This window comes from Rhinolophus sinicus, chromosome 11, assembly GCF_057876585.1.
Source record: "Rhinolophus sinicus isolate RSI-liver-muscle chromosome 11, RSI-T2T, whole genome shotgun sequence".
NCBI classification, from domain to species: domain Eukaryota; kingdom Metazoa; phylum Chordata; class Mammalia; order Chiroptera; family Rhinolophidae; genus Rhinolophus; species Rhinolophus sinicus.
Genome location: NC_142511.1, coordinates 2488898 through 2501558, shown reverse-complemented (window position 1 = coordinate 2501558; position 12661 = coordinate 2488898). Strand labels below are relative to the sequence as shown.

Sequence of the window (12661 nt, the reverse complement as noted above, 5' to 3'; positions counted from 1 at the left end):
AAACAGGACCTTTCTGAGGACCCACCTCCTCGTGGCTACTAGACACTTGACAGCCCAGTCTCTGCTTCCCAGGTCCAGCGCAGCTGGTCATTTCGCCCAGACCACTCCTTCCAAAGGACTGTTATCCAAACCTTCCCTGCAGTGAAATCCAAGCCTAAGGACTCTCCATCTGCAGCACAATGACTCAGCACTTCCCAGGGCGGGCCCTCTGGCAGGGCCGAGTGTGTCCACTGTCTGCTGAGGTTTCCTGGTTCACGTCCTGGACGCTGACCTCGTTTGCCACGTTCTGGCGGCAACTCACTGCAGACTCCAGCGTGCTGCTCCTGAGCTGCGCTGACCAACGCAGGGCTCAGCATGACAAACGCAGGCCAGCTTGCCAGGCACAATTAGGCGGACTTCTCGGTGTCCACTCCTGGGCGTGGGCTGGGAGGTCCTCCATTGTTCAGTGTGCTCCATTACAAGCATTAATTATTTCCTGTCGGTTAATACTGAGACATTGGGAAGACATTTATTTTTTTTTGGGGGGGGATGGGGTGGCTTTGCCTTTCTCTAAAGGTGAAGCAGGTCCAGATGAGGTGAGTCATGGAATTCCTGGAGGGCGGGATCCCTGAGCATTTGGTCAGGATGGGCCTGGCGATGGGAATGTGTCAAGTTGTGCAGAAGGCACTGTCCTGCATGAAACCAAAGCTTTGTGACCCAATGCATTAGGTCCACTCCTGGTCCAAGAGAAAGGGGCAGTCAGCTGAGCAGTAGCCAAAGACGTGAGGAAATTGAGCAAAGGCCTCCGAATTTAGGAGCCAAAGCAGAGCGCGTGAGATGCCTCCGCTGGTTTTCAGGGCAGAAGTGACTCCCGTGCAAGGTCTGGCAGGCAGTTGCCCACAGTTCTCCACTCCCCACAAATACTCAGCGGACAGGCATTATTATATTTCTCTTACATTCTTCCTTTTAGCTGTCAAAATGCTGGCGCGAAGCTGTTCATTAAGGATTCATGGATACTTTTTGATTGAACCATGAGGCAAACATAGGAGAGCAGTTATTTAGTAGATGGGGAAACTGAGGCTCGGACTTGCGTGCAGACTGAGGGGCAAAGCCAGTGCTCAAGTCAAACTCTGGCCTTTTGGCTCTTAGTCCATTTCTTCCTTTCTGCACAAATTGATGGGAATCACGTGTGTTCCTACAGCCCCACTCTGGCTCTCCCTTTCAAATTATGCCGTCCTAAATCATTTTACTGGAGCTAATAGCAAGTAATAAAATGAGCGTATTTCACTTTCCGCTCTTTTTCTTTCCCTAAGGAGAAGCAAAAGTCAGAGGTTAAAAAGGAATTAGGCGATAGACCACGAAATGACCAAGAGCTGGATTTCCTCAGAAGACTCACCAATATACAAAACCAGGTGAAAATACTCAAGTTCTAATGTAAAGAGCTTCCAAGTGAGAGACAGCACAAATCTGGCCAACTGAAGCCTGCGCCCGCTGTGTGTGTCTGAGCAGAGGCGGCCAACTCTGGGGAAAGACAGTGGCCACCTGGAGAGCTGAGGCCTGAGTCTGATCCCAGCTTCCCCACTTGCAAGCGCGGTGGCCTTAGACAAGCCCCTCAACCTTCCCAGCTGCTCCCCTAACGTCAAAACTGAGCTCACAGTACTCACTTTACACAATTGTGGTGAGACTGACAGGAAGTCGTGAGGACTTCCGGTGCATGTGTGTGTGTGTCTTACATCTTTTTTATCCATTCATCCATTGATAGACACTTAGATTGTTTCCATATCTTGCCTATTGTGCATAGGCTGCAGTGAACATGGCAGCGTTCAGGTACCCAGGTGGCCTCCAGAAGTGAAAACAGCCTCCGTCTGGGAGCCCAGTCTTCCTGTGCCGAGGAGCTGACCTCTGCTAATGACCTGAATGAGCCTGGAAACGGACTCTTCCCAGAGCCTCCAGGTAAGAGCCCAGCCTGCCCATGACTTTGGCCTTGTAAGCCCAGGAGCCGAGAATGCAGCCGAGCCCCGCTGGAGTTCTGCCTAAATTGTGAGACAACAAATGGGTGTTATTCTGAGCTAAGTTTGTGATAATTTGATACGACAGCAATGAAAAACTAATATACCAGGTAGCTCTCTGTCCCCGAGTGATCCTGGATCCTGAAATATTTGTAATAAGACAGACTTCTTCCAGCTGGAATCAGGCCCACCTTGAGAAATCTGGCTTCTCTCGGCTTCCCAAACACGTCAAATTGATGCTTTGAACTGTGATTAAAACATCACGTTCCTTTTATTCCCCTGGTGTCAGAAATTTAAATGAGCCAAGGTACCGGAGATCGTCCTGTATCTTTTTTCAGGTTGTAGGGGAAACAGCTGAGACTTTCTGTGTTTAACTAATGGTCAGATTTTCTATTACCGTGTTTCCCCAAAAATAAGACCTAGCCGGACAGTCAGCTCTAATGCGTCTTTTGGAGCAAAAATTAGAGCTGACTGTCCGGCTAGGTCTTATTTTTGGGGAAACATAGTAAGCATCAGGGGAAGTGAGAAATGGCTGCTTTCATAGAATTAGTAAATGCCACCAAAACCAAAGGTCAAACCACTCTTGACATTAAATACAGTATTTCCAGTGGGGCCATGCGGGGTGCTTGAAAGAGCCGTTCCCACAAGCCCCTGCAGCGCCTATTCTCTGAGCTGGTTCTGAGTGTTGATGGAATCCAGTTCAACTCTGTCAGTCCCTGGCCTTTCCCACCTGCGACCTCTCTTAGCCACAGTAAAGCTGTTTCACTCAAAGCCCCCTTGGTGACCAGCGTTGGGAAGGGCCGTGGGGCTGGTTTCACGATGCAGATGTTACATTCAGTCATACAGAATTCATGGGGGTGGGGAGGCGTACCTTCCAGTGCCACTGTGAGCTGGACACCCGTTTACCCTCTCCCGTGGCTTTGGAGGGCAGAGGAACAAAGGAGCGTGGGTGCTGGGCAGATTCCAGCTGAGCTGAGTTTGCGCAGGAAACTCAAGCTTGAGCTAACAGCCTGGTAACCTGGGAGCGCCAAGAAGCAGAGGGAGGCAGGGGTGTAGGGGGAATACACACAAACGTGGTAATCAAGCTGCTGCAGGTGGGAACCCCGGCTCTACCTCATATTAGCTGTGTGTCCTTAGGTAGGGTTTCAACTTCTCTGAGCCTCAATGTCTTTGTAGGATGAGGATAATATTAGATTAAAAATAAAATAAATGAAGCAATGTACCCTCCCTACTTCAGCATTTCTATTACTGTTCCCTGTTTTATTTTTATCCATGGCACTTATCACCATCTGTCATCAACATATTTACATGCTTTTACGTAAGGTCTGTGTCCCCTTCCGCTAGAATGTAAGTCCCATGAGGGCAGGGACTTTGTTTGTTCACAGTTGCATCCATGGTGCCTGGAGGCAATGGGCAGGAGAGCGTATTTCTACTTCACAGGTATAATAAACACATACAATCTTGAGATCATCGATAGTAGTAAAATAATCAGGAAGTGATGAGTTTTAAGTGCTCACTACCTTTAATATAATCTAATCATAACTTTGTATGATGTCATTTTTACAATCGCCAAGTTTAATTCTCAATAACAGGCTCTCAGCTTTCCTCAGAATGTAACAGTTAGCTCTTCGGAGCCAGTACAAGCTAACTCCAGCACGCAGCTGGCTGCATAAATGCGACTCTTCTACCACTACTATGTACCTTTTCTCTACCGCCAACAAATAAAGAGAAAATAGCATACATGTTTGTGCAGTAATCTAGGGCAGACCTCTTCCCCTACGCAAAGCTTGGAATCAGGTCCCAAAGCGGAAATTAACTGATCTCCTTCCAAACGCTTGGCCAAAGCTGGTGAAACAGGGCAAGTCCTTAGCCATTCCCCTCCAAGGACAGCTCAGACGCCCTGACTGTGCTCGAATGTCATTGTTTCGAATATGCTGGAAATACATGGACCATTAGCCTAGATAATGGGGTATCTCTGTATCACGTGGTCATTTAAGAGACTGGACTTTGGAGATGTGTCTGGAGGAACATGTGTCTGTGAGGGTCCACACTGTGCTGGTATCGTTCTCAAGGGCGTGATACACGCATCGTCCCTCCTCATCCTCGGCTCGACATTCAGGAAACGAAATAGTACTGGGGCCTGAGAAAACTCAGTCTCGCCTGGTACTCTCCCTTCGCTCCACTGCTTACAGCCCCCTCGGGAACCCGCTCGATCATCCTGGGACATTTCTTGGCGTACATGGCTATCCGCCCAGCTACGATTCCATCACCACAGAGGACGGGAAAATATGTCAGTGGCCAGTGAGTCTGTCACAGTGGCTAGGAGATAGGTGCTGTGGTGCATCTGCTCTTTCAGGTCTGGCTCCCCCATTCCCCGTGTGACCGTAGTTAACCAACAATGTATGTGCCTTCGTGTCCTCAGCCACACCGTGTGGATGGAAATCGGCCCTGCTCGCCTGGACTGGTCGGAACGGGAAGACATGCCAAGTGCCTATACCTGTGCCGGGCGCGTCGTAAGCACGTGTTCAGAATGGTGACAGTTTTAAAGATTCTCGTTTCACAGCCTTTTGTACATTATTTGATTTCTCGAATTCTCAGAGTATCCACTATTACTATGTCCTGCCTCAAATACCTTTCTCTCATGGGATTTTTTTCCTAGTGTGGCCTGTGATTCTTAAGCTTATCAGCGAGAGGGTTAATTCCTGTGAGATCTCATATGCCCAGGATTGCGGCTTTATCTCTAGCGGGGTCTCACAGAGGCCTCTGCCAGAACCCTAATATTTTCACTGGGTGGAGCATTTTTCCCTTCCATTTCTCAAACTGGCATTCTGTGCTACACAGGGAAGGCAACATTTTGACTGAATATCCAATATTCGTAATGCACGCTTAGAATTCTTCTCTAAGATGACGTGACTTCCGTGCCAGGTCTCAAGCAGATGGCAGCGTCCCCAGACTCTCAGTGGTCTCATCTTCCCTTCAAGGAAAGGGCAGCCCTTTGAGGTCCCCAGTTCTATGCAGGAGGTTCCCTTTCAACTCCCCACCTTCCACGGGCCTGAGGTCTCATATCCTGTTCCCAAATGGGCAGTAAACCCCATGCCAGATCCTAAGGCCTTTATCTCCCCGTCTCCGTCTCCACTTCCTCCTCCACCCCTCTCCCTCCCCCTTACCCTCTCTTGTTCCCCCACCCAATTCCAGCATCAGCTCCCCTTCACCACTCAGGCTTTTTGCTCTTCTTTTCTGAGAATTCACCTGAGAATTTTCTTCTCTTTCTTTAATATACAGCTTCTTTAAATATATAGCTCAGCTAGATCGTGTTTTACTGAGCACTTCTGTATTCTAAAAGTGGGAGGGGGCCTGCTACATCTGCTCCGTCTGTCACACTTTTCACAGGTCTGTTTTAGCCCTAATGAGACAAAGAAAGACTCCTTTTAGGGAAAGCACTGTGTTTGTTTGAAAGAAATATGTTAAGTTTTTGCATGGAGTGAGATACGAGAAAAGAAAGACACTTCTGACCACCCACCAGCCATCCATGGTCCTGCACAGGGATTCCAAAACCTGGGCCCGCCGGCACTCCACGAGGAAGAAACACTTCCCTTCCCACCGTCTGGGTCCTGCCTGAGAGGCCAACCAGCCCCACTCTGGAAAAAAATGTGTTTAATGAACTCCTTTGTGTTGAAGGCCGTGAAATCACAGGAATTGAGACCAAAAGAGAAATAAGGAAAGTGAGGAAAGAGGTCTCAGTGTGAGGTCAGACACTGGACTGGACGCAGACTTGGACGGTGGCCCAGAATTGCCGGAGGGGCTGAGCAGAGGGCCACCCAGCACGCGGGCCTGGGACAGTTCCAGCACGCTCCAAGCCCTGCATGGGCTCCGAGCCCTGCTCTCTGGCCTCAGCACCCCACGCCCCTGTGTGCCCTAGAAATCCTCAGCCTCCAGTGTCACGGGCCAGACAGGGATGAGAGGCCACCTGGCTGCTCGTACTAGTAATGACACCGGTGACAGCATCTCATGCAGCACTTTATAGCACAAAAAAACTATGCTGAAACAAGTAAGCATTTTACAATAATCCCGTGGGGTAAGTCCTCTTAATTTTACGAATTGCCTCCAATTTAACACACCCATTGTGGGGAAGTGAGGATGAGACAAATACATATTTTGATAAAGTTGTACCTTTCCCTTCACCCATCTTTCCTGCACATAATTTCACGATTCAAAATATTACAGTCCCAGGCTAAAATGTTTGCAGTTGGCTTACTCACAAAGTTCAGAGTAAGTCTTATAAAAAATGAATGGCTACTTGGCTTATATAAATCTCAATAAAAAGAGGACTCGCCAGAGCTGATTCTTCCAGAAGCAAGACTCTGCCCCAAAGGCCAACTCCCACTTTCTCACTCAGAGTTAAAGGGAACAAAATGCCAGTAGCCTCAAAATAGCTTTTTTTGTCTCTGTTTCAGGCCAAAAAGTTGCCAAAATTCTTACATGAAGTCTTGCAGCACCTCACCACACATTGAAGAATTTTTAAAAAGTGTAAAATGCTGGGCCGTTCCCTAATCAGTTTAATGTATTGTTATTTTCAGTTTACAGTTTGAGAAACTGAAATTCAGGCTTGAACATTGGCAAGCATACCTCTTCTAAGTGAGTAAACTGAGGCTCAGAGAGACTAAGTGACTCACCAAGGTCCCACGTGCAGTGAGGGGGGGGGCAGCCCAGCAGGACCTGTGGGTCCATCACTGGTGGCACATTCAGTAGCAACTCAAAGGACCATGTGTATTTGATGGTACATTTCTTCTTGATCCAAGCTCGTAACTGTCACTTTCCCAATGTTAGTGATAAACCAGTTAAAGGAACAGAGAAGCAGTCTCCGCTACACGATTGCAAACCCCACCCAAAGCCACCAAGGCCATCCCCTGATGCCCACACTGCTCTCCCAGGTGCCAGACTCTGGGTTCATGGATTTGGGGCTGTGGTCGCAGTTTGTGGTTCTGGTTCATGCTGAGGGAGCCCAGGTTCTGGCAGGCTGTGCCACCTGTGGACCTTGAGCAGGTCACAGTGACCTGGGACGTGACAGGACTCACTTCCCAGCACCTCCAAGGAGGTGACCAGTGGTACGTGGTCCACTATTACTGAGTCCTGTTTAGGCACCAGCCTGGGCTAGACATGGGGGAAGCAGAGGTCAGGAGCATGGCAGGCAATAGGTGGACGACCTTTGCTTTAAAAACAGTGCTTACTGTTCAGCTGGGAGAGAAGATAGCAACATAGGGGCGTTTAGCAAGACAGAAGTGCCAAAGGAATGCACGTGGGGGGGTGAGGTTCCAAGGTAGTTCAAAGGGTGACAAATGGGGATGGGGCAGAGTGTCAGACAATTTGCTTACGAGGACAATGATTTGTTATGCTCTTGCTGCAAGACAGAGAGCCCCCAGCAGGCCCAGCCCAAGTTCCCTTCTCGGCAGGGAGTTTCTGGAGGAAAAGAGGACGGTTAGATAATCATGCCAGACTAGACTCGGAAAGAATATTCCGTGGAAGGTCACGAGCCTCTTGACTGACAGTCAGCTGGGGGTGTGGGTGGGTGATTAGTTTCCTAGAACAGGTCTTCAGCTCCTTTTCGTTTCCAAAAAATAAATTAAGCTTTGTATCAGGCATGATAATTTCTTCCCAGAACCAGGTTTTGAACTTCGTCTCACAAAAGTTCCTGTCCCGGTCTATGTTTAGGACAATTTTTCTTTTACACCATCACATCTGTGTCTTTCATGGCCTTGCCTGCCCCCACAAGGCAACAAAGACCACAAAACTCATATTTATACCGTGTGGACTTACTGTCAGAGGCCAGCTCCACACTTGAACATGGGCTCTCTGGAGAAGGATGGTCCGATTAGCTTATTCTCATGGAAGAAACACGCGGGGATGGACCCAGGGGCAGTTGTATCAAAAGTTTGTATAATTTGGGGGATACTCTTGAAGAAAAAGGGCAAAACTATGAATATACAATTAGATTTAAAAATGAATACTTAGGATAAGTAAAGAAATCACAACAATTTGTGGATACTTAGAGACTCAGGTCCCATTCTTCAGATGTCTCTTTCCCAGAAGTGGTTACATAGTAACATTTTCTGACTATATTTTGCCAGATGTTTGCCTGTTATGCAGGGAAGCTTCCACACTCAGCCCATGAATTCCCACACCCAGGACCTCCCAGGGATACCGTTTGTTCATAGAACTCTCCGGAGACTCTCAGGAATAAATAGAAGGAAGCAAGATAATCTGGACAACCGATTATGTCAAAGCTTGTCAAAGGCACCAAGGGAAAAAGGATCTCGAACAGATCTGCCCACCTGCCATTTTGCAAAGAATGACACAAATGACGGCCCTTCCTCTTAACAGACAGCGCCACTTCCTGTCAGATACACGCGTAACTCTAGTGACTGAATTCCAAACAAATATGCCCTCCTGTCGATGTCGCAAAGTGAGGCGGGGCAATGATTTTTATTCGTCTTCTGAAAAATCTCTACATTTTCCAGGTCAGCTCAGTTTCCTGGGCCTGGGAAAGAAAGCTCAGCGGGCTGCGTGCCCCGGTGTCTGGAGAAGAGGTGCTGCCAACTCCACTCTCTGGGAGCCTGAAATATAAAGCAGATAAGGTAAATTGCATTGTTGTTTTGGTTTGGACCTGACAGGCAGACATCCAATCTGAGACCAAATAAATGGATTCTGGGCCTGAGTGAGCTTTTTAACTAGGATTCTCTCTAAAGCAGCCTGAAAATTAGTAAGAAGCACCAGTAAAATTCTGCCTATACTTCTTGGGCTAAAAAAGGAAATCCGCCAAGGAGGGGACCCGTCCATGCCAGACATTGTTTTACGTTTAGAAAAATGCAGCTCCACGCTCAGGGAATGGCGAAGCGTCTTACACAATTTTGACTTGAATGAAGATGAACAGAATTTAAATTTCCAGCACCAGTGGTTCCCAATAATAAAAGCAGCTAACACTGAGGGCTTACTATGTCCTTGATACTGTTTCAAGTACTTACTAATTATACAATGTTACCAACTCACTATTTGAAAAAATAATAATAATTTCCCCCAAAACTATGCAGTAGGTGCTATTACTGTCCCCAATTTACAGATGAGAAAACTGAGTAACAGCTAGCCCCTATGTGCTGGTGTCTGCCTCCAAAGCCCAGACGCTTAGCCACTAACTGACCTAGAAAATAGTCTGATGATATATTACTCCAAAGGAATTCCAGGATCTGTGTCTCAGCGATGCTGCAGCAGATACCATTTCCCCCTCCCAGTAGCTACTCTGAGACTTATCTTCAGTTTATAGGATTTCACATTGTCTGAGAAGTAACACCTCAAAGAGGGACCCGCCGTCCAACCTAGGAGGTAAATTCCGAGTGGTCTGAGCCACACAGGGCCATCTCATTTCTCTTTGCTGGGCATTGGTAGACATGTGACACAGATCTAGTCATGAGAACTGGCAAAATTCTGCTGCCGGTATCTGGGGAGGTTTTGCTCCACAATAAACAGACATAGTGACACAATCCTCTGCATTTTTCCTTTTTCAAATGCAAGAGTGAACTTGGAGTTGAGAAGCATTTTAGGCTTGGCCCCCTATGAACAAAGAGCCAGCATGCTGAGGATGGCAGAGCAGAGATTTTTAAACGCCTGGACGTCTATTGACAGATTGAGCCAACACGTCAGACCTAGACTCTATCTCCAGGCTTCCTGCTACTCGGATAATCACATATCTTTGTGGTGTAAGCCATCGTTTTGCATTAGGCCACTTTGCATCCTAACTCATACTTACATTTTTGTCTCTGTATAGACATATGCTATGTCTATACATTTTCACTTTATTCCAGTTGACTTGTAGCTATTTGGCCAAATAAAACCAGTCAGCCAAGAAAGGAAAGGGAATATATTTGAGCAGCCATTTGTTAACACTGTTCCTGGTGTCGGGGGAGTTCAAGACTGCTGTCCTATCATTTCCTAATCCCCTATCCTGAATCCTGCAGTCCCCTGGAGGCTAGGACTCAGTAGTGAACAAAATGAAACACATTCCTGGTTTCCTTCTTAGCAAAATCAGCAAAAATCAGATGATCCTTGGGTAAATTTCAGCATAGACATTTTATGCTTCCTGCTATCTATCCATCTGTTCTATCATCTATCTGTCCATCCATGCATCCATCCATCTACGTATCATCTATTAAGAAGGGTTGTTTGTAATCATTTCTAGGATGCCCTATAAGTAATAACCACACCTTAAGCACTTAATGAGATAGTGACAATTTACCAGCAGTCCAAAATTCTTCCTGGCAGGACTTGGTTCCCCATCAGTAAATGGTGGGAAATGAAATCGATGCCCTTCAGGCCCTTTCCACCTCGCGAATCTGGCCAGAGTCTTGAATATGTGGTTCTCATCCTCATAGACTTTCTCCGCAGCTTATGTAGCCAGGGCCTGACAATGCCCGGCTCGTACAGAAGACTTTCTAGAGCACACACTTCTGGTCATAGCTCACTGACTGTGAGCTCCTTGCTCACCTCTGTATCCCCGGTGCCTAGCACAGCATATGGTACCTAGTAGCCACTCAGTAATCGCTGCTAAGCCAACAGTGGTTACCATGGTTTTCAACTATAGTTTACTATCGGATAGACACTTGATTTTATTGTTTTTTATTTTTCAATTACAGCCAGCATACGCGCTTATGTTAGTTTCAGGTGTACAATATGGTGATTAGACAGTTAAACAGCTTACGAAGTGATCTCCCCATGTGGCACCATACACAGTTATTACGATATTATTGACTGCGTCCCCCATGCTTCACCGACATTTCAAGCAGCGCATGTCAAATCCTCACAGCGGTCCTGCAAGGGCACTATGCTCAATCCGTAACCTGAATACAACCGGGCCGCCTGTAGGCCAGGTCGCAGCCCGGTGTCACATCCAAGATAAACGTCCACACCCAACCCAGAAAACCTACATAGGTCTTTAGTGAAGTCTTGGAAGATACGCAAACAGAACAATTACATTGTAAAGCAGAGCAGTCCCCACTTATCAGTGGTTTCTCTCCCCACGGTCTCAGTTACCCACGGTCACTGAGGTTGGAAAATAATAAATGGACAATTCCAAGAATAATTCACAAGTTTTAAGTCGCCCCGCGCTGAGTGGCGGGAGGAAACCCCGCGCCTTCGCTCCGCCCACCTGGTCGTGGCCCCTCCCCCTGCCCGGCGTCCCCGCCCCCGGACGCCCCGGGAGCTACTTCAACAGCCCCTTGGGGGTCAGCGCCGCTGTCCCGGGCGCGGGGCTGGTGGCCACGGCGCCTGACCGTCCTTCGTAAACGGCCCCAAAGCGCCAGGGTCGTGACGCTGGCAGGTCGGAGGCTCCGAAGAGAAGCCGGAAAGTGCGTGTCACGTGGTCAGCAGGTGCGAGCAGCCTGACGCCGTGTCACCGGGCCCACGTCACCTCCCTCCCTGCCTCGTGTGACCTCAGCGTCGTCGGAAGGGTGAGTGCAGGACAGTGAGGTGCCTGGAGGGAGACCTCGCTCACCTGACGTCTGTTACGGCCGTTCTGGTTCATTGTTAGCGATTGTTGTGCGTCTCTGATAAATGGCCCTTTGTCGTAAGTGAGGAGGGAACGTGGTACCTACGGGGGTCGGCGCTGCCCGGGGGTCAGGCACCCGCCGCGATAAGGGGGGGCCGCTGTGCATCAGAAACTCCTTTTTACCCATCTCTCCCCCGGCACCAGGAGGACCCGAATCTCCATCTTCCCCAGACGCCCTCACAGAACTTCTGCCTCCTCCGCGGTCTAGTTCACCCTCCCGAATCCCTTCTGTCCTTTGGGGAGTGGCCTCAGCCCTGTGTAACCTCAATCCATTCTTTTTTATAGCTGAGTAATATTCCACTGTACACATGTGCCACCTCTTCTTTATCCATTCTCCTGACTCCCATTTTAATGTCTGATCGTCCTTACAACACAGTGTTCCAGGCACACAGGCAACCCTCGACTTGTAAACTCGGGGCTTCTAAAGCACATTCGCCATCGGTGGTGAGGAGGCGTCCCCAGGGACCCCCCCATCCTGGCAGAGCGCCCTACAGCCTGCCTGTCTTCTCTGAGTCACTGAGAAAATCTACTCGTACTTGAAAGTCCCTCCGGGGGGCCGCCAGGGACACCTTCTCCCTGAGGTCAGGCAAGAAGAGCCTTCCCCGGGCTCCCTTCCTCTCTGGGGACTGGTGACAGGAGGGGAAGGTCAGATGGTGACAGAGAGAGCAGAGAGCTCTGGCGACTTGTGGAAAGGAACCTCCACAAAACCTCCAGGAAGCAGCCCTTACTGAGAAGGGGCTACGAAAAGGAATTTTCATAGGGTGGACCCCCAACAGTGGCTTCTTTCAGCTCTGAATTGAGGGAGAAGGGGCACCCCAAGGCAGGGGACAGGAGGCTCAAGGCCTGGGATCCCTCAGGCCGCTGCTGCGGGGCTGAGGGTACAGGCGGGCCCAGCCCCAGGGCAACGACCAGCGCTTTATGGAGCTGCTGCTCACAGCACGGTGCCCTCTCCTGAGTCCTCTGCGGGCCCAGCCTGGAATGAACTTCAGCCTCTGGAGGTTCCGTATCGGAACCCTGCAAGGAATAGCCTGGAGAAAGCACGTGGCCTCGGTCCAAGGCGGTCTCACCACACGCATTCCGG

At 49.0% G+C, this 12661-nt stretch overlaps 1 long non-coding RNA gene across 4 annotated transcripts in view; it reads left to right on the top strand.

Annotated features, from left to right (window-relative positions):
* Positions 1-12661, top strand: part of LOC109455648 (uncharacterized) — a 72375-nt gene that overhangs the window by 20715 nt on the left and 38999 nt on the right. For all 4 annotated transcript variants that reach the window (XR_016022693.1, XR_016022694.1, XR_016022695.1 and 1 more), the window contains 3 exons: positions 1293-1391; positions 1781-1932; positions 8504-8620. This is a non-coding gene — a long non-coding RNA (uncharacterized LOC109455648). The remainder of the gene's footprint in view (positions 1-1292; positions 1392-1780; positions 1933-8503; positions 8621-12661) is intronic.